Source organism: Oncorhynchus mykiss, chromosome 8, assembly GCF_013265735.2.
Source record: "Oncorhynchus mykiss isolate Arlee chromosome 8, USDA_OmykA_1.1, whole genome shotgun sequence".
Classification (NCBI taxonomy): domain Eukaryota; kingdom Metazoa; phylum Chordata; class Actinopteri; order Salmoniformes; family Salmonidae; genus Oncorhynchus; species Oncorhynchus mykiss.
In genome coordinates this window covers 52,597,980-52,619,457 of record NC_048572.1, presented here as the reverse complement: position 1 = coordinate 52,619,457, position 21,478 = coordinate 52,597,980, and the positions used below count along the sequence as shown (strand labels likewise).

General features: G+C 40.5%; 17 non-coding genes across 17 annotated transcripts; all 17 read left to right on the top strand.

Moving 5' to 3' along the window:
- The first annotated feature begins 619 nt into the window (after window positions 1-619).
- On the top strand, window positions 620-692 carry trnav-aac. Its single transcript has one exon. It is a non-coding gene; the product is annotated as a tRNA-Val (tRNA).
- Window positions 693-1,792: 1,100 nt separating this feature from the next.
- Window positions 1,793-1,865, top strand: trnav-aac. Its single transcript has one exon. It is a non-coding gene; the product is annotated as a tRNA-Val (tRNA).
- A 1,100-nt stretch (window positions 1,866-2,965) lies between these two features.
- Window positions 2,966-3,038, top strand: trnav-aac. Its single transcript has one exon. It is a non-coding gene; the product is annotated as a tRNA-Val (tRNA).
- A 1,100-nt stretch (window positions 3,039-4,138) lies between these two features.
- On the top strand, window positions 4,139-4,211 carry trnav-aac. Its single transcript has one exon. It is a non-coding gene; the product is annotated as a tRNA-Val (tRNA).
- A 129-nt stretch (window positions 4,212-4,340) lies between these two features.
- On the top strand, window positions 4,341-4,413 carry trnav-cac. The gene has a single exon. It is a non-coding gene; the product is annotated as a tRNA-Val (tRNA).
- Window positions 4,414-5,646: 1,233 nt separating this feature from the next.
- trnav-aac lies at window positions 5,647-5,719 on the top strand. Its single transcript has one exon. It is a non-coding gene; the product is annotated as a tRNA-Val (tRNA).
- A 1,100-nt stretch (window positions 5,720-6,819) lies between these two features.
- trnav-aac lies at window positions 6,820-6,892 on the top strand. The gene has a single exon. It is a non-coding gene; the product is annotated as a tRNA-Val (tRNA).
- Window positions 6,893-7,021: 129 nt separating this feature from the next.
- On the top strand, window positions 7,022-7,094 carry trnav-cac. Its single transcript has one exon. It is a non-coding gene; the product is annotated as a tRNA-Val (tRNA).
- A 3,908-nt stretch (window positions 7,095-11,002) lies between these two features.
- trnav-aac lies at window positions 11,003-11,075 on the top strand. The gene has a single exon. It is a non-coding gene; the product is annotated as a tRNA-Val (tRNA).
- Window positions 11,076-12,169: 1,094 nt separating this feature from the next.
- On the top strand, window positions 12,170-12,242 carry trnav-aac. The gene has a single exon. It is a non-coding gene; the product is annotated as a tRNA-Val (tRNA).
- Window positions 12,243-13,317: 1,075 nt separating this feature from the next.
- trnav-aac lies at window positions 13,318-13,390 on the top strand. The gene has a single exon. It is a non-coding gene; the product is annotated as a tRNA-Val (tRNA).
- Window positions 13,391-13,519: 129 nt separating this feature from the next.
- Window positions 13,520-13,592, top strand: trnav-cac. Its single transcript has one exon. It is a non-coding gene; the product is annotated as a tRNA-Val (tRNA).
- Window positions 13,593-14,825: 1,233 nt separating this feature from the next.
- Window positions 14,826-14,898, top strand: trnav-aac. Its single transcript has one exon. It is a non-coding gene; the product is annotated as a tRNA-Val (tRNA).
- A 1,435-nt stretch (window positions 14,899-16,333) lies between these two features.
- Window positions 16,334-16,406, top strand: trnav-aac. The gene has a single exon. It is a non-coding gene; the product is annotated as a tRNA-Val (tRNA).
- Window positions 16,407-19,142: 2,736 nt separating this feature from the next.
- trnav-aac lies at window positions 19,143-19,215 on the top strand. The gene has a single exon. It is a non-coding gene; the product is annotated as a tRNA-Val (tRNA).
- A 129-nt stretch (window positions 19,216-19,344) lies between these two features.
- trnav-cac lies at window positions 19,345-19,417 on the top strand. The gene has a single exon. It is a non-coding gene; the product is annotated as a tRNA-Val (tRNA).
- Window positions 19,418-20,650: 1,233 nt separating this feature from the next.
- Window positions 20,651-20,723, top strand: trnav-aac. Its single transcript has one exon. It is a non-coding gene; the product is annotated as a tRNA-Val (tRNA).
- Window positions 20,724-21,478: the final 755 nt, after the last annotated feature.

Sequence of the window (21,478 nt, the reverse complement as noted above, 5' to 3'; positions counted from 1 at the left end):
TTCAGCTGCTTGATGTGATTGTGTGATAGAGTTAGTTGGCTGGCTAGCAAAGGAAAAGAAGCTAGCCTGCATAGGTACAGTGCATTCGGAAAGTTTTCAGACCCCTTACTTTTTTCCACATTTTGTTACGTTACAGCCTTATACTAAAATGGATGAAATAAAATAAAATCTATCTACACACAATACCACATAATGACAAAGCGATAACATATAGTTTTTATTAATGAAAAAAATATTTTAAAAATACCTTATTTACATACATTTTCAGACCCTTTGCTATGAGGCTGAAAATTGAGCTCAGGTCCATCCTGTTTCCATTGATCATCCTTGAGATGTTTCTTCAACTTGATTGGAGTCCACCTGTGGTAAATTCAAATGATTGGTCATTTCTGCAGCATTGAAGGTACCCAAGAACACAGTGGCTTCCATCACTCTTAAATGGAAGAAGTTTTGAACCACCAAGCCTCTTCCAAGAGCCGCTGCACACAATAATTCCCGGCTTCTCAAGCCTTATTGTTTAATTAATTGACTAAGTAATTTCTGATTTCATTAGGTTCTGAGAGCGATAAATGTCCCACCCAGCCAAAGTCAGCCACACCCTTAGTATTCCACTCATTGGGTTTCTGTAGTGTAGTGGTTATCACGTTCGCCTAACAAGCGAAAGTTCCCCGGTTCGAGACCGGGCGGAAACACATTTTAACAAATTGGTCCTTCGCACTTCTCAGTATTTGCTATTCAGACTTTAGTTTCAGTAGTAAGTTGGTTATCACGTTCGCCTCACACGCGAAAGTCAGTCACACCCTTAGTTTTCCAATCATTCGGTTTCCGTAGTGTAGTGGTTATCACGTTCGCCTCACACGCGGAAGGTCCCCGGTTTGAAACCGGGCGGAAACATTTTGTAATATTCAATATTTCCCAATGCCCAGAGGCTAGCATTTGGTTAGAAACAGTTGAGGTTTGTCTAAACCTTGCTGTCTACCTCTCCGACCTGTGGATCAATGTTGCCGTTTTTTTGGGGACCTCCACCATGCGATCTGTATGAATGTGACCAGACTGACAGCTTCTCTGAGCCAGGCAAATTCATTTATCAGGGTCATTGTAATGGATATATCCAAAGAAATGGCAATATAATCCAAGGTAAAACAAACAAAAATGTAGATCGTTTTCTGTCATTTCAGCTGCTTGATGTGATTGTGTGATAGAGTTAGTTGGCTGGCTAGCAAAGGAAAATAAGCTAGCCTGCATAGGTACAGTGCATTCGGAAAGTTTTCAGACCCCTTACTTTTTTCCACATTTTGTTACGTTACAGCCTTATACTAAAATGGATGAAATAAAATAAAATCTATCTACACACAATACCACATAATGACAAAGCGATAACATATAGTTTTTATTAATGAAAAAAATATTTTAAAAATACCTTATTTACATACATTTTCAGACCCTTTGCTATGAGGCTGGAAATTGAGCTCAGGTCCATCCTGTTTCCATTGATCATCCTTGAGATGTTTCTTCAACTTGATTGGAGTCCACCTGTGGTAAATTCAAATGATTGGTCATTTCTGCAGCATTGAAGGTACCCAAGAACACAGTGGCTTCCATCACTCTTAAATGGAAGAAGTTTTGAACCACCAAGCCTCTTCCAAGAGCCGCTGCACACAATAATTCCCGGCTTCTCAAGCCTTATTGTTTAATTAATTGACTAAGTAATTTCTGATTTCATTAGGTTCTGAGAGCGATAAATGTCCCACCCAGCCAAAGTCAGCCACACCCTTACTATTCCACTCATTGGGTTTCTGTAGTGTAGTGGTTATCACGTTCGCCTAACACGCGAAAGGTCCCCGGTTCGAGACCGGGCGGAAACACATTTTAACAAAGTGGTCCTTCGCACTTCTCAGTATTTGCTATTCAGACTTGAGTTTCAGTAGTGTATTGGTTATCACGTTCGCCTCACACGCGAAAGTCAGTCACACCCTTAGTTTTCCAATCATTCGGTTTCCGTAGTGTAGTGGTTATCACGTTCGCCTCACACGCGGAAGGTCCCCGGTTTGAAACCGGGCGGAAACATTTTGTAATATTCAATATTTCCCAATGCCCAGAGGCTAGCATTTGGTTAGAAACAGTTGAGGTTTGTCTAAACCTTGCTGTCTACCTCTCCGACCTGTGGATCAATGTTGCCGTTTTTTTGGGGACCTCCACCATGCGATCTGTATGAATGTGACCAGACTGACAGCTTCTCTGAGCCAGGCAAATTCATTTATCAGGGTCATTGTAATGGATATATCCAAAGAAATGGCAATATAATCCAAGGTAAAACAAACAAAAATGTAGATCGTTTTCTGTCATTTCAGCTGCTTGATGTGATTGTGTGATAGAGTTAGTTGGCTGGCTAGCAAAGGAAAAGAAGCTAGCCTGCATAGGTACAGTGCATTCGGAAAGTTTTCAGACCCCTTACTTTTTTCCACATTTTGTTACGTTACAGCCTTATACTAAAATGGATGAAATAAAATAAAATCTATCTACACACAATACCACATAATGACAAAGCGATAACATATAGTTTTTATTAATGAAAAAAATATTTTAAAAATACCTTATTTACATACATTTTCAGACCCTTTGCTATGAGGCTGAAAATTGAGCTCAGGTCCATCCTGTTTCCATTGATCATCCTTGAGATGTTTCTTCAACTTGATTGGAGTCCACCTGTGGTAAATTCAAATGATTGGTCATTTCTGCAGCATTGAAGGTACCCAAGAACACAGTGGCTTCCATCACTCTTAAATGGAAGAAGTTTTGAACCACCAAGCCTCTTCCAAGAGCCGCTGCACACAATAATTCCCGGCTTCTCAAGCCTTATTGTTTAATTAATTGACTAAGTAATTTCTGATTTCATTAGGTTCTGAGAGCGATAAATGTCCCACCCAGCCAAAGTCAGCCACACCCTTAGTATTCCACTCATTGGGTTTCTGTAGTGTAGTGGTTATCACGTTCGCCTAACAAGCGAAAGTTCCCCGGTTCGAGACCGGGCGGAAACACATTTTAACAAATTGGTCCTTCGCACTTCTCAGTATTTGCTATTCAGACTTTAGTTTCAGTAGTAAGTTGGTTATCACGTTCGCCTCACACGCGAAAGTCAGTCACACCCTTAGTTTTCCAATCATTCGGTTTCCGTAGTGTAGTGGTTATCACGTTCGCCTCACACGCGGAAGGTCCCCGGTTTGAAACCGGGCGGAAACATTTTGTAATATTCAATATTTCCCAATGCCCAGAGGCTAGCATTTGGTTAGAAACAGTTGAGGTTTGTCTAAACCTTGCTGTCTACCTCTCCGACCTGTGGATCAATGTTGCCGTTTTTTTGGGGACCTCCACCATGCGATCTGTATGAATGTGACCAGACTGACAGCTTCTCTGAGCCAGGCAAATTCATTTATCAGGGTCATTGTAATGGATATATCCAAAGAAATGGCAATATAATCCAAGGTAAAACAAACAAAAATGTAGATCGTTTTCTGTCATTTCAGCTGCTTGATGTGATTGTGTGATAGAGTTAGTTGGCTGGCTAGCAAAGGAAAATAAGCTAGCCTGCATAGGTACAGTGCATTCGGAAAGTTTTCAGACCCCTTACTTTTTTCCACATTTTGTTACGTTACAGCCTTATACTAAAATGGATGAAATAAAATAAAATCTATCTACACACAATACCACATAATGACAAAGCGATAACATATAGTTTTTATTAATGAAAAAAATATTTTAAAAATACCTTATTTACATACATTTTCAGACCCTTTGCTATGAGGCTGGAAATTGAGCTCAGGTCCATCCTGTTTCCATTGATCATCCTTGAGATGTTTCTTCAACTTGATTGGAGTCCACCTGTGGTAAATTCAAATGATTGGTCATTTCTGCAGCATTGAAGGTACCCAAGAACACAGTGGCTTCCATCACTCTTAAATGGAAGAAGTTTTGAACCACCAAGCCTCTTCCAAGAGCCGCTGCACACAATAATTCCCGGCTTCTCAAGCCTTATTGTTTAATTAATTGACTAAGTAATTTCTGATTTCATTAGGTTCTGAGAGCGATAAATGTCCCACCCAGCCAAAGTCAGCCACACCCTTACTATTCCACTCATTGGGTTTCTGTAGTGTAGTGGTTATCACGTTCGCCTAACACGCGAAAGGTCCCCGGTTCGAGACCGGGCGGAAACACATTTTAACAAAGTGGTCCTTCGCACTTCTCAGTATTTGCTATTCAGACTTTAGTTTCAGTAGTGTATTGGTTATCACGTTCGCCTCACACGCGAAAGTCAGTCACACCCTTAGTTTTCCAATCATTCGGTTTCCGTAGTGTAGTGGTTATCACGTTCGCCTCACACGTGAAAGGTCCCCGGTTCGAAACCGGGCGGAAACATTTTGTAATATTCAATATTTCCCAATGCGCAGAGGCTAGCATTTGGTTTGAAACAGTTGAGGTTTGTCTAAACCTTGCTGTCTACCTCTCCGACCTGTGGATCAATGTTGCCGTTTTTTTGGGGACCTCCACCATGCGATCTGTATGAATGTGACCAGACTGACAGCTTCTCTGAGCCAGGCAAATTCATTTATCAGGGTCATTGTAATGGATATATCCAAAGAAATGGCAATATAATCCAAGGTAAAACAAACAAAAATGTAGATTGTTTTCTGTCATTTCAGCTGCTTGATGTGATTGTGTGATAGATTTAGTTGGCTGGCTAGCAAAGGAAAAGAAGCTAGCCTGCATAGGTACAGTGCATTCGGAAAGTTTTCAGACCCCTTACTTTTTTCCACATTTTGTTACGTTACAACCTTATACTAAAATGGATGAAATAAAATAAAATCTATCTACACACAATACCACATAATGACAAAGCGATAGCATATAGTTTTTATTAATGAAAAAAATATTTTAAAAATACCTTATTTACATACATTTTCAGACCCTTTGCTATGAGGCTGGAAATTGAGCTCAGGTCCATACTGTGTCCATTGATCATCCTTGAGATGTTTCTTCAACTTGATTGGAGTCCACCTGTGGTAAATTCAAATGATTGGTCATTTCTGCAGCATTGAAGGTACCCAAGAACACAGTGGCTTCCATCACTCTTAAATAGAAGAAGTTTGGAACCACCAAGCCTCTTCCAAGTTCCGGCTGCACACGATAATTCCCGGCTTCTCATGTCTACCTCACATAATATCCCAAATTGAGTACCACAGAAAGAGCCATAATACCCATTAAATATTTTAAAAATACCTTATTTACGTACGTTTTCAGACCCTTTGCTATGAGGCTGGAAATTGAGCTCAGGTCCATCCTGTTTCCATTGATCATCCTTGAGATGTTTCTTCAACTTGATTGGAGTCCACCTGTGGTAAATTCAAATGATTGGTCATTTCTGCAGCATTGAAGGTAACCAAGAACACAGTGGCTTCCATCACTCTTAAATGGAAGAAGTTTTGAACCACCAAGCCTTTTCCAAGAGCCGCTGCACACAATAATTCCTGGCTTCTCAAGCCTTATTGTTTAATTAATTGACTATGTAATTTCTGATTTCATTAGGTTCTGAGAGCGATAAATGTCCCACCCAGCCAAAGTCAGCCACACCCTTAGTATTCCACTCATTGGGTTTCTGTAGTGTAGTGGTTATCACGTTCGCCTAACACGCGAAAGTTCCCCGGTTCGAGACCGGGCGGAAACACATTTTAACAAATTGGTCCTTTGCACTTCTCAGTATTTGCTATTCAGACTTTAGTTTCAGTAGTATGTTGGTTATCACGTTCGCCTCACACGCGAAAGTCAGTCACACCCTTAGTTTTCCAATCATTCGGTTTCCGTAGTGTAGTGGTTATCACGTTCGCCTCACATGCGGAAGGTCCCCGGTTCGAAACCGGACGGAAACATTTTGTAATATTCAATATTTCCCAATGCCCAGAGGCTAGCATTTGGTTAGAAACAGTTGAGGTTTGTCTAAACCTTGCTGTCTACCTCTCCGACCTGTGGATCAATGTTGCCGTTTTTTTGGGGACCTCCACCATGCGATCTGTATGAATGTGACCAGACTGACAGCTTCTCTGAGCCAGGCAAATTCATTTATCAGGGTCATTGTAATGGATATATCCAAAGAAATGGCAATATAATCCAAGGTAAAACAAACAAAAATGTAGATCGTTTTCTGTCATTTCAGCTGCTTGATGTGATTGTGTGATAGAGTTAGTTGGCTGGCTAGCAAAGGAAAAGAAGCTAGCCTGCATAGGTACAGTGCATTCGGAAAGTTTTCAGACCCCTTACTTTTTTCCACATTTTGTTACGTTACAGCCTTATACTAAAATGGATGAAATAAAATAAAATCTATCTACACACAATACCACATAATGACAAAGCGATAACATATAGTTTTTATTAATGAAAAAAATATTTTAAAAATACCTTATTTACATACATTTTCAGACCCTTTGCTATGAGGCTGGAAATTGAGCTCAGGTCCATCCTGTTTCCATTGATCATCCTTGAGATGTTTCTTCAACTTGATTGGAGTCCACCTGTGGTAAATTCAAATGATTGGTCATTTCTGCAGCATTGAAGGTACCCAAGAACACAGTGGCTTCCATCACTCTTAAATGGAAGAAGTTTTGAACCACCAAGCCTCTTCCAAGAGCCGCTGCACACAATAATTCCCGGCTTCTCAAGCCTTATTGTTTAATTAATTGACTAAGTAATTTCTGATTTCATTAGGTCCTGAGAGCGATAAATGTCCCACCCAGCTAAAGTCAGCCACACCCTTACTATTACGCTCATTGGGTTTCTGTAGTGTAGTGGTTATCACGTTCGCCTAACACGCGAAAGGTCCCCGGTTCGAGACCGGGCGGAAACACATTTTAACAAAGTGGTCCTTCGCACTTCTCAGTATTTGCTATTCAGACTTTAGTTTCAGTAGTGTATTGGTTATCACGTTCGCCTCACACGCGAAAGTCAGCCACACCCTTAGTTTTCCAATCATTCGGTTTCCGTAGTGTAGTGGTTATCACGTTCGCCTCACACGTGAAAGGTCCCTGGTTCGAAACCGGGCGGAAACATTTTGAAATATTCAATATTTCCCAATGCGCAGAGGCTAGCATTTGGTTTGAAACAGTTGAGGTTTGTCTAAACCTTGCTGTCTACCTCTCCGACCTGTGGATCAATGTTGCCGTTTTTTTGGGGACCTCCACCATGCGATCTGTATGAATGTGACCAGACTGACAGCTTCTCTGAGCCAGGCAAATTCATTTATCAGGGTCATTGTAATGGATATATCCAAAGAAATGGCAATATAATCCAAGGTAAAACAAACAAAAATGTAGATCGTTTTCTGTCATTTCAGCTGCTTGATGTGATTGTGTGATAGATTTAGTTGGCTGGCTAGCAAAGGAAAAGAAGCTAGCCTGCATAGGTACAGTGCATTCTGAAAGTTTTCAGACCCCTTACTTTTTTCCACATTTTGTTACGTTACAGCCTTATACTAAAATGGATGAAATAAAATAAAATCTATCTACACACAATACCACATAATGACAAAGCGATAGCATATAGTTTTTATTAATGAAAAAAATATTTTAAAAATACCTTATTTACATACATTTTCAGACCCTTTGCTATGAGGCTGGAAATTGAGCTCAGGTCCATACTGTGTCCATTGATCATCCTTGAGATGTTTCTTCAACTTGATTGGAGTCCACCTGTGGTAAATTCAAATGATTGGTCATTTCTGCAGCATTGAAGGTACCCAAGAACACAGTGGCTTCCATCACTCTTAAATAGAAGAAGTTTTGAACCACCAAGCCTCTTCCAAGTTCCGGCTGCACACGATAATTCCCGGCTTCTCATGTCTACCTCACATAATATCCCAAATTGAGTACCACAGAAAGAGCCATAATACCCATTAAATATTTTAAAAATACCTTATTTACGTACGTTTTCAGACCCTTTGCTATGAGGCTGGAAATTGAGCTCAGGTCCATCCTGTTTCCATTGATCATCCTTGAGATGTTTCTTCAACTTGATTGGAGTCCACCTGTGGTAAATTCAAATGATTGGTCATTTCTGCAGCATTGAAGGTACCCAAGAACACAGTGGCTTCCATCACTCTTAAATGGAAGAAGTTTTGAACCACCAAGCCTCTTCCAAGAGCCGCTGCACACAATAATTCCTGGCTTCTCAAGCCTTATTGTTTAATTAATTGACTAAGTAATTTCTGATTTCATTAGGTTCTGAGAGCGATAAATGTCCCACCCAGCCAAAGTCAGCCACACCCTTAGTATTCCACTCATTGGGTTTTTGTAGTGTAGTGGGTGTCACGTTCGCCTAACACGCGAAAGTTCCCCGGTTCGAGACCGGGCGGAAACACATTTTAACAAATTGGTCCTTCGCACTTCTCAGTATTTGCTATTCAGACTTTAGTTTCAGTAGTATGTTGGTTATCACGTTCGCCTCACACGCGAAAGTCAGTCACACCCTTAGTTTTCCAATCATTCGGTTTCCGTAGTGTAGTGGTTATCACGTTCGCCTCACATGCGGAAGGTCCCCGGTTCGAAACCGGACGGAAACATTTTGTAATATTCAATATTTCCCAATGCCCAGAGGCTAGCATTTGGTTAGAAACAGTTGAGGTTTGTCTAAACCTTGCTGTCTACCTCTCCGACCTGTGGATCAATGTTGCCGTTTTTTTGGGGACCTCCACCATGCGATCTGTATGAATGTGACCAGACTGACAGCTTCTCTGAGCCAGGCAAATTCATTTATCAGGGTCATTGTAATGGATATATCCAAAGAAATGGCAATATAATCCAAGGTAAAACAAACAAAAATGTAGATCGTTTTCTGTCATTTCAGCTGCTTGATGTGATTGTGTGATAGAGTTAGTTGGCTGGCTAGCAAAGGAAAAGAAGCTAGCCTGCATAGGTACAGTGCATTCGGAAAGTTTTCAGACCCCTTACTTTTTTCCACATTTTGTTACGCCTTATACTAAAATGGATGAAATAAAATAAAATCTATCTACACACAATACCACATAATGACAAAGCGATAACATATAGTTTTTAGTAATGAAAAAAATATTTTAAAAATACCTTATTTACATACATTTTCAGACCCTTTGCTATGAGGCTGGAAATTGAGCTCAGGTCCATCCTGTTTCCATTGATCATCCTTGAGATGTTTCTTCAACTTGATTGGAGTCCACCTGTGGTAAATTCAAATGATTGGTGATTTCTGCAGCATTGAAGGTACCCATGAACACAGTGGCTTCCATCACTCTTAAATGGAAGAAGTTTTGAACCACCAAGCCTCTTCCAAGAGCCGCTGCACACAATAATTCCCGGCTTCTCAAGCCTTATTGTTTAATTAATTGACTAAGTAATTTCTGATTTCATTAGGTTCTGAGAGCGATAAATGTCCCACCCAGCTAAAGTCAGCCACACCCTTACTATTCAACTCATTGGGTTTCTGTAGTGTAGTGGTTATCACGTTCGCCTAACACGCGAAAGGTCCCTGGTTCGAGACTGTGCGGAAACACATTTTAACAAAGTGGTCCTTCGCACTTCTCAGTATTTGCTATTCAGACTTTAGTTTCAGTAGTGTATTGGTTATCACGTTCGCCTCACACGCGAAAGTCAGTCACACCCTTAGTTTTCCAATCATTCGGTTTCCGTAGTGTAGTGGTTATCACGTTCTCCTCACACGTGAAAGGTCCCCGGTTCGAAACCGGGTGGAAACATTTTGTAATATTCAATATTTCCCAATGCGCAGAGGCTAGCATTTGGTTTGAAACAGTTGAGGTTTGTCTAAACCTTGCTGTCTACCTCTCCGACCTGTGGATCAATGTTGCCGTTTTTTTGGGGACCTCCACCATGCGATCTGTATGAATGTGACCAGACTGACAGCTTCTCTGAGCCAGGCAAATTCATTTATCAGGGTCATTGTAATGGATATATCCAAAGAAATGGCAATATAATCCAAGGTAAAACAAACAAAAATGTAGATCGTTTTCTGTCATTTCAGCTGCTTGATGTGATTGTGTGATAGAGTTAGTTGGCTGGCTAGCAAAGGAAAAGAAGCTAGCCTGCATAGGTACAGTGCATTCGGAAAGTTTTCAGACCCCTTACTTTTTTCCACATTTTGTTACGTTACAGCCTTATACTAAAATGGATGAAATAAAATAAAATCTATCTACACACAATACCACATAATGACAAAGCGATAGCATATAGTTTTTATTAATGAAAAAAATATTTTAAAAATACCTTATTTACATACATTTTCAGACCCTTTGCTATGAGGCTGGAAATTGAGCTCAGGTCCATACTGTGTCCATTGATCATCCTTGAGATGTTTCTTCAACTTGATTGGAGTCCACCTGTGGTAAATTCAAATGATTGGTCATTTCTGCAGCATTGAAGGTACCCAAGAACACAGTGGCTTCCATCACTCTTAAATAGAAGAAGTTTGGAACCACCAAGCCTCTTCCAAGTTCCGGCTGCACACGATAATTCCCGGCTTCTCATGTCTACCTCACATAATATCCCAAATTGAGTACCACAGAAAGAGCCATAATACCCATTAAATATTTTAAAAATACCTTATTTACGTACGTTTTCAGACCCTTTGCTATGAGGCTGGAAATTGAGCTCAGGTCCATCCTGTTTCCATTGATCATCCTTGAGATGTTTCTTCAACTTGATTGGAGTCCACCTGTGGTAAATTCAAATGATTGGTCATTTCTGCAGCATTGAAGGTACCCAAGAACACAGTGGCTTCCATCACTCTTAAATGGAAGAAATTTTGAACCACCAAGCCTCTTCCAAGAGCCGCTGCACACAATAATTCCTGGCTTCTCAAGCCTTATTGTTTAATTAATTGACTAAGTAATTTCTGATTTCATTAGGTTCTGAGAGCGATAAATGTCCCACCCAGCCAAAGTCAGCCACACCCTTAGTATTCCACCCATTGGGTTTCTGTAGTGTAGTGGTTATCACGTTCGCCTAACACGCGAAAGTTCCCCGGTTCGAGACCGGGCGGAAACACATTTTAACAAATTGGTCCTTCGCACTTCTCAGTATTTGCTATTCAGACTTTAGTTTCAGTAGTATGTTGGTTATCACGTTCGCCTCACACGCGAAAGTCAGTCACACCCTTAGTTTTCCAATCATTCGGTTTCCGTAGTGTAGTGGTTATCACGTTCGCCTCACATGCGGAAGGTCCCCGGTTCGAAACCGGACGGAAACATTTTGTAATATTCAATATTTCCCAATGCCCAGAGGCTAGCATTTGGTTAGAAACAGTTGAGGTTTGTCTAAACCTTGCTGTCTACCTCTCCGACCTGTGGATCAATGTTGCCGTTTTTTTGGGGACCTCCACCATGCGATCTGTATGAATGTGACCAGACTGACAGCTTCTCTGAGCCAGGCAAATTCATTTATCAGGGTCATTGTAATGGATATATCCAAAGAAATGGCAATATAATCCAAGGTAAAACAAACAAAAATGTAGATCGTTTTCTGTCATTTCAGCTGCTTGATGTGATTGTGTGATAGAGTTAGTTGGCTGGCTAGCAAAGGAAAAGAAGCTATCCTGCATAGGTACAGTGCATTCGGAAAGTTTTCAGACCCCTTACTTTTTTCCACATTTTGTTACGCCTTATACTAAAATGGATGAAATAAAATAAAATCTATCTACACACAATACCACATAATGACAAAGCGATAACATATAGTTTTTAGTAATGAAAAAAATATTTTAAAAATACCTTATTTACATACATTTTCAGACCCTTTGCTATGAGGCTGGAAATTGAGCTCAGGTCCATCCTGTTTCCATTGATCATCCTTGAGATGTTTCTTCAACTTGATTGGAGTCCACCTGTGGTAAATTCAAATGATTGGTGATTTCTGCAGCATTGAAGGTACCCAAGAACACAGTGGCTTCCATCACTCTTAAATGGAAGAAGTTTTGAACCACCAAGCCTCTTCCAAGAGCCGCTGCACACAATAATTCCCGGCTTCTCAAGCCTTATTGTTTAATTAATTGACTAAGTAATTTCTGATTTCATTAGGTTCTGAGAGCGATAAATGTCCCACCCAGCCAAAGTCAGCCACACCCTTAGTACTCCACTCAATGGGTTTCCGTAGTGTAGTGGTTATCATGTTTGCCTAACACGCGAAAGGTCCCTGGTTCGAGACCGGGCGGAAACACATTTTAACAAATTGGTCCTTCGCACTTCTCAGTATTTGCTATTCAGACTTTAGTTTCAGTAGTGTATTGATTATCACGTTCGCCTCACACGCGAAAGTCAGTCACACCCTTAGTTTTCCAATCATTCGGTTTCCGTAGTGTAGTGGTTATCCCAGGTTCGAAACCGGGCGGAAACATTTTGTAATATTCAATATTTCCCAATGCCCAGAGGCTAGCATTTGGTTTGAAACAGTTGAGGTTTGTCTAAACCTTGCTGTCTACCTCTCCGACCTGTGGATCAATGTTGCCGTTTTTTTGGGGACCTCCACCATGCGATCTGTATGAATGTGACCAGACTGACAGCTTCTCTGAGCCAGGCAAATTCATTTATCAGGGTCATTGTAATGGATATATCCAAAGAAATGGCAACATAATCCAAGGTAAAACAAACAAAAATGTAGATCGTTTTCTGTCATTTCAGCTGCTTGATGTGATTGTGTGATAGATTTAGTTGGCTGGCTAGCAAAGGAAAAGAAGCTAGCCTGCATAGGTACAGTGCATTGGGAAAGTTTTCAGACCCCTTATTTTTTTCGACATTTTGTTTCGTTACAGCCTTATACTAAAATGGATGAAATAAAATAAAATCTATCTACACACAATACCACATAATGACAAAGCGATAACATATAGTTTTTATTAATGAAAAAAATATTTTAAAAATACCTTATTTACATACATTTTCAGACCCTTTGCTATGAGGCTGGAAATTGAGCTCAGGTCCATCCTGTTTCCATTGATCATCCTTGAGATGTTTCTTCAACTTGATTGGAGTCCACCTGTGGTAAATTCAAATGATTGGTCATTTCTGCAGCATTGAAGGTACCCAAGAACACAGTGGCTTCCATCACTCTTAAATGGAAGAAGTTTTGAACCACCAAGCCTCTTCCAAGAGCCGCTGCACACAATAATTCCCGGCTTCTCAAGCCTTATTGTTTAATTAATTGACTAAGTAATTTCTGATTTCATTAGGTTCTGAGAGCGATAAATGTCCCACCCAGCCAAAGTCAGCCACACACTTAGTATTCTACTCATTGGGTTTCCGTAGTGTAGTGGTTATCACGTTCGCCTAACACGCGAAAGGTCCCCGGTTCGAGACCGGGCGGAAACACATTTTAACAAATTGGTCCTTCGCACTTCTCAGTATTTGCTATTCAGACTTTAGTTTCAGTAGTGTATTGGTTATCACGTTCGCCTCACACGCGAAAGTCAGTCACACCCTTAGTTTTCCAATCATTCGGTTTCCGTAGTGTAGTGGTTATCATGTTCGCTTCACACGCGGAAGGTCCCCGGTTCGAAACCGGGCGGAAACATTTTGTAATATTCAATATTTCCCAATGCCCAGAGGCTAGCATTTGGTTTGAAACAGTTGAGGTTTGTCTAAAACTTGCTGTCTACCTCTCCGACCTGTGGATCAATGTTGCCGCTTTTTGGGGGACCTCCACCATGCGATCTGTATGAATGTGACCAGACTGACAGCTTCTCTGAGCCAGGCAAATTCATTTATCAGGGTCATTGTAATGGATATATCCAAAGAAATGGCAATATAATCCAAGGTAAAACAAACAAAAATGTAGATCGTTTTCTGTCATTTCAGCTGCTTGATGTGATTGTGTGATAGATTTAGTTGGCTGGCTAGCAAAGGAAAAGAAGCTAGCCTGCATAGGTACAGTGCATTCGGAAAGTTTTCAGACCCCTTACTTTTTTCCACATTTTGTTACGTTACAGCCTTATACTAAAATGGATGAAATAAAATAAAATCTATCTACACACAATACCACATAATGACAAAGCGATAACAAATAGTTTTTATTAATGAAAAAAATATTTTAAAAATACCTTATTTACATACATTTTCAGACCCTTTGCTATGAGACTGGAAATTGAGCTCAGGTCCATCCTGTTTCCATTGATCATCCTTGAGATGTTTCTTCAACTTGATTGGAGTCCACCTGTGGTAAATTCAAATGATTGGTCATTTCTGCAGCATTGAAGGTGCCCAAGAACACAGTGGCTTCCATCACTCTTAAATAGAAGAAGTTTGGAACCACCAAGCCTCTTCCAAGTTCCGGCTGCACACGATAATTCCCGGCTTCTCATGTCTACCTCACATAATATCCCAAATTGAGTACCACAGAAAGAGCCATAATACCCATTAAATATTTTAAAAATACCTTATTTACGTACGTTTTCAGACCCTTTGCTATGAGGCTGGAAATTGAGCTCAGGTCCATCCTGCTTCCATTGATCATCCTTGAGATGTTTCTTCAACTTGATTGGAGTCCACCTGTGGTAAATTCAAATGATTGGTCATTTCTGCAGCATTGAAGGTACCCAAGAACACAGTGGCTTCCATCACTCTTAAATGGAAGAAGTTTTGAACCACCAAGCCTCTTCCAAGAGCCGCTGCACACAATAATTCCCGGCTTCTCAAGCCTTATTGTTTAATTAATTGACTAAGTAATTTCTGATTTCATTAGGTTCTGAGAGCGATAAATGTCCCACCCAGCCAAAGTCAGCCACACCCTTAGTACTCCACTCATTGGGTTTCCGTAGTGTAGTTGTTATCACGTTCGCCTAACACGCGAAAGGTCCCCGTTTCGAGACCGGGCGGAAACACATTTTAACAAATTGGTCCTTCGCACTTCTCAGTATTTGCTATTCAGACTTTAGTTTCAGTAGTGTATTGGTTATCACGTTCGCCTCACACGCGAAAGTCAGTGACACCCTTAGTTTTCCAATAATTCGGTTTCCGTAGTGTAGTGGTTATCACGTTCGCCTCACACGCGAAAGGTCCCCGTTTCGAAACCGGGCGGAAACATTTTGTAATATTCAATATTTCCCAATGCCCAGAGGCTAGCATTTGGTTTGAAACAGTTGAGGTTTGTCTAAACCTTGCTGTCTACCTCTCCGACCAGTGGATCAATGTTGCCGTTTTTTTGGGGACCTCCACCATGCGATCTGTATGAATGTGACCAGACTGACAGCTTCTCTGAGCCAGGCAAATTCATTTATCAGGGTCATTGTAATGGATATATCCAAAGAAATGGCAATATAATCCAAGGTAAAACAAACAAAAATGTAGATCGTTTTCTGTCATTTCAGCTGCTTGATGTGATTGTGTGATAGATTTAGTTGGCTGGCTAGCAAAGGAAAAGAAGCTAGCCTGCATAGGTACAGTGCATTCGGAAAGTTTTCAGACCCCTTACTTTTTTCCACATTTTGTTACGTTACAGCCTTATACTAAAATGGATGAAATAAAATAAAATCTATCTACACACAATACCACATAATGACAAAGCGATAGCATATAGTTTTTATTAATGAAAAAAATATTTTAAAAATACCTTATTTACATACATTTTCAGACCCTTTGCTATGAGACTGGAAATTGAGCTCAGGTCCATCCTGTTTCCATTGATCATCCTTGAGATGTTTCTTCAACGTGATTGGAGTCCACCTGTGGTAAATTCAAATGATTGGTCATTTCTGCAGCATTGAAGGTACCCAAGAACACAGTGGCTTCCATCACTCTTAAATAGAAGAAGTTTGGAACCACCAAGCCTCTTCCAAGTTCCGGCTGCACACGATAATTCCCGGCTTCTCATGTCTACCTCACATAATATCCCAAATTGAGTACCACAGAAAGAGCCATAATACCCATTAAATATTTAAAAAATACCTTATTTACATACATTTTCAGACCCTTTGCTATGAGGCTGGAAATTGAGCTCAGGTCCATCCTGTTTCCATTGATCATCCTTGAGATGTTTCTTCAACTTGATTGGAGTCCACCTGTGGTAAATTCAAATGATTGGTCATTTCTGCAGCATTGAAGGTACCCAAGAACACAGTGGCTTCCATCACTCTTAAATGGAAGAAGTTTTGAACCACCAAGCCTCTTCCAAGAGCCGCTGCAAACAATAATTCCCGGCTTCTCAAGCCTTATTGTTTAATTAATTGACTAAGTAATTTCTGATTTCATTAGGTTCTGAGAGCGATAAATGTCCCACCCAGCCAAAGTCAGCCACACCCTTAGTACTCCACTCATTGGGTTTCCGTAGTGTAGTTGTTATCACGTTCGCCTAACACGCGAAAGGTCCCCGTTTCGAGACCGGGCGGAAACACATTTTAACAAATTGGTCCTTCGCACTTCTCAGTATTTGCTATTCAGACTTTAGTTTCAGTAGTGTATTGGTTATCACGTTCGCCTCACACGCGAAAGTCAGTGACACCCTTAGTTTTCCAATAATTCGGTTTCCGTAGTGTAGTGGTTATCAAGTTCGCCTCACACGCGAAAGGTCCCCGTTTCGAAACCGGGCGGAAACATTTTGTAATATTCAATATTTCCCAATGCCCAGAGGCTAGCATTTGGTTTGAAACAGTTGAGGTTTGTCTAAACCTTGCTGTCTACCTCTCCGACCAGTGGATCAATGTTGCCGTTTTTTTGGGGACCTCCACCATGCGATCTGTATGAATGTGACCAGACTGACAGCTTCTCTGAGCCAGGCAAATTAATTTATCAGGGTCATTGTAATGGATATATCCAAAGAAATGGCAATATAATCCAAGGTAAAACAAACAAAAATGTAGATCGTTTTCTGTCATTTCAGCTGCTTGATGTGATTGTGTGATAGATTTAGTTGGCTGGCTAGCAAAGGAAAAGAAGCTAGCCTGCATAGGTACAGTGCATTCGGAAAGTTTTCAGACCCCTTACTTTTTTCCACATTTTGTTACGTTACAGCCTTATACTAAAATGGATGAAATAAAATAAAATCTATCTACACACAATACCACATAATGACAAAGCGATAGCATATACAGTGCCTTGCGAAAGTATTCGGCCCCCTTGAACTTTGCGACCTTTTGCCACATTTCAGGCTTCAAACATAAAGATATAAAACTGTATTTTTTTGTGAAGAATCAACAACAAGTGGGACACAATCATGAAGTGGAACGACATTTATTGGATATTTCAAACTTTTTTAACAAATCAAAAAATGAAAAATTGGGCGTGCAAAATTATTCAGCCCCTTTACTTTCAGTGCAGCAAACTCTCTCCAGAAGTTCAGTGAGGATCTCTGAATGATCCAATGTTGACCTAAATGACTAATGATGATAAATACAATCCACCTGTGTGTAATCAAGTCTCCGTATAAATGTACCTGCACTGTGATAGTCTCAGAGGTCCGTCAAAAGCGCAGAGAGCATCATGAAGAACAAGGAACACACCAGGCAGGTCCGAGATACTGTTGTGAAGAAGTTTAAAGCCGGATTTGGATACAAAAAGATTTCACAAGCTTTAAACATGCCAAGGAGCACTGTGCAAGCGATAATATTGAAATGGAAGGAGTATCAGACCACTGCAAATCTACCAAGACCTGGCCGTCCCTCTAAACTTTCAGCTCATACAAGGAGAAGACTGATCAGAGATGCAGCCAAGAGGCCCATGATCACTCTGGATGAACTGCAGAGATCTACAGCTGAGGTGGGAGACTCTGTCCATAGGACAACAATCAAAAAGTCATATATTGCACAAATCTGGCCTTTATGGAAGAGTGGCAAGAAGAAAGCCCTTTCTTAAAGATATCCATAAAAAGTGTTGTTTAAAGATTGCCACAATCCACCTGGGAGACACACCAAACATGTGGAAGAAGGTGCTCTGGTCAGATGAAACCAAAATTGAACTTTTTGGCAACAATGCAAAACGTTATGTTTGGCGTAAAAGCAACACAGCTCATCACCCTGAACGCACCATCCCCACTGTCAAACATGGTGGTGGCAGCATCATGGTTTGGGCCTGCTTTTCTTCAGCAGGGACAGGGAAGATGGTTAAAATTGATGGGAAGATGGATGGAGCCAAATACAGGACCATTCTGGAAGAAAACCTGATGGAGTCTGCAAAAGACCTGAGACTGGGACGGAGATTTGTCTTCCAACAAGACAATGATCCAAAACATAAAGCAAAATCTACAATGGAATGGTTCAAAAATAAACATATCCAGGTGTTAGAATGGCCAAGTCAAAGTCCAGACCTGAATCCAATCAAGAATCTGTGGAAAGAACTGAAAACTGTTGTTCACAAATGCTCTCCATCCAACCTCACTGAGCTCGAGCTGTTTTGCAAGGAGGAATGGGAAAAAATGTCAGTCTCTCGATGTGCAAAACTGATAGAGACATACCCCAAGCGACTTACAGCTGTAATCGCAGCAAAAGGTGGCGCTACAAAGTATTAACTTAAGGGGGCTGAATAATTTTGCACGCCCAATTTTTCAGTTTTTGATTTGTTAAAAAAGTTTGAAATATCCAATAAATGTCGTTCCACTTCATGATTGTGTCCCACTTGTTGTTGATTCTTCACAAAAAAATACAGTTTTATATCTTTATGTTTGAAGCCTGAAATGTGGCAAAAGGTCGCAAAGTTCAAGGGGGCCGAATACTTTCGCAAGGCACTGTAGTTTTTATTAATGAAAAAAATATTTTAAAAATACCTTATTTACATACATTTTCAGACCCTTTGCTATGAGACTGGAAATTGAGCTCAGGTCCATCCTGTTTCCATTGATCATCCTTGAGATGTTTCTTCAACTTGATTGGAGTCCACCTGTGGTAAATTCAAATGATTGGTCATTTCTGCAGCATTGAAGGTACCCAAGAACACAGTGGCTTCCATTACTCTTAAATGGAAGAAGTTTGGAACCACCAAGCCTCTTCCAAGAGCCGCTGCACACAATAATTCCCGGCTTCTCAAGCCTTATTGTTTAATTAATTGACTAAGTAATTTCTAATTTCATTAGGTTCTGAGAGCGATAAATGTCCCACCCAGCCAAAGTCAGCCACACCCTTAGTATTCCACTCATTGGGTTTCCGTAGTGTAGTGGTTATCATGTTCGCCTAACACGCAAAAGGTCCCCGGTTCGAGACCGGGCTGAAACACAATTTACCAAATTGGTCCTTCGCATTTCTCAGTATTTGCTATTCAGACTTTAGTTTCAGTAGTGTATTGGTTATCACGTTCGCCTCACACGCGAAAGTCAGTCACACCCTTAGTTTTCCAGTCATTCGGCTTCTGTAGTGTAGTGGTTATCACGTTCGCCTCACATGCGAAAGGTCCCCGGTTCGAAACCGGGCGGAAACATTATGTAATATTCAATGTTTCCCAATGCCCAGAGGCTAGCATTTGGTTTGAAACAGTTGAGGTTTGTCTAAACCTTGCTGTCTGCCTCTCCGACCTGTGGATCAATGTTGCTGTTTTTTTGGGGACCTCCACCATGCGATCTGTATGAATGTGACCAGACTGACAGCTTCTCTGAGCCAGGCAAATTCATTTATCAGGGTCATTGTAATGGATATATCCAAAGAAATGGCAATATAATCCAAGGTAAAACAAACAAAAATGTAGATCGTTTTCTGTCATTTCAGCTGCTTGATGTGATTGTGTGATAGATTTAGTTGGCTGGCTAGCAAAGGAAAAGAAGCTAGCCTGCATAGGTACAGTGCATTCGGAAAGTTTTCAGACCCCTTACTTTTTTCCACATTTTGTTACGTTACAGCCTTATACTAAAATGGATGAAATAAAATAAAATCTATCTACACACAATACCACATAATGACAAAGCGATAGCATATAGTTTTTATTAATGAAAAAAATATTTTAAAAATACCTTATTTACATACATTTTCAGACCCTTTGCTATGAGACTGGAAATTGAGCTCAGGTCCATCCTGTTTCCATTGATCATCCTTGAGATGTTTCTTCAACTTGATTGGAGTCCACCTGTGGTAAATTCAAATGATTGGTCATTTCTGCAGCATTGAAGGTACCCAAGAACACAGTGGCTTCCATCACTCTTAAATAGAAGAAGTTTGGAACCACCAAGCCTCTTCCAAGTTCCGGCTGCACACGATAATTCCCGGCTTCTCATGTCTACCTCACATAATATCCCAAATTGAGTTCCACAGAAAGAGCCATAATACAAATTAAATATTTTAAAAATACCTTATTTACGTACGTTTTCAGACCCTTTGCTATGAGACTGGAAATTGAGCTCAGGTCCATCCTGTTTCCATTGATCATCCTTGAGATGTTTCTTCAACTTGATTGGAGTCCACCTGTGGTAAATTCAAATGATTGGTCATTTCTGCAGCATTGAAGGTACCCAAGAACACAGTGGCTTCCATCACTCTTAAATGGAAGAAGTTTTGAACCACCAAGCCTCTTCCAAGAGCCGCTGCACACAATAATTCCCGGCTTCTCAAGCCTTATTGTTTAATTAATTGACTAAGTAATTTCTGATTTCATTAGGTTCTGAGAGCGATAAATGTCCCACCCAGCCAAAGTCAGCCACACCCTTAGTAATCCACTCATTGGGTTTCCGTAGTGTAGTGGTTATCACGTTCGCCTAACACGCGAAAGGTCCCCGGTTCGAGACCGGGCGGAAACACATTTTAACAAATTGGTCCTTCGCACTTCTCAGTATTTTCTATTCAGACTTTAGTTTCAGTAGTGTATTGGTTATCACGTTCGCCTCACACGCGAAAGTCAGTGACACCCTTAGTTTTCCAATAATTCGGTTTCCGTAGTGTAGTGGTTATCACGTTCGCCTCACACGCGAAAGGTCCCCGTTTCGAAACCGGGCGGAAACATTTTGTAATATTCAATATTTCCCAATGCCCAGAGGCTAGCATTTGGTTTGAAACAGTTGAGGTTTGTCTAAACCTTGCTGTCTACCTCTCCGACCTGTGGATCAATGTTGCCGTTTTTTTGGGGACCTCCACCATGCGATCTGTATGAATGTGACCAGACTGACAGCTTCTCTGAGCCAGGCAAATTCATTTATCAGGGTCATTGTAATGGATATATCCAAAGAAATGGCAATATAATCCAAGGTAAAACAAACAAAAATGTAGATCGTTTTCTGTCATTTCAGCTGCTTGATGTTATTGTGTGATAGATTTAGTTGGCTGGCTAGCAAAGGAAAATAAGCTAGCCTGCATAGGTACAGTGCATTCGGAAAGTTTTCAGACCCCTTACTTTTTTCCACATTTTGTTACGTTACAGCCTTATACTAAAATGGATGAAATAAAATAAAATCTATCTACACACAATACCACATAATGACAAAGCGATAGCATATAGTTTTTATTAATGAAAAAAATATTTTAAAAATACCTTATTTACATACATTTTCAGACCCTT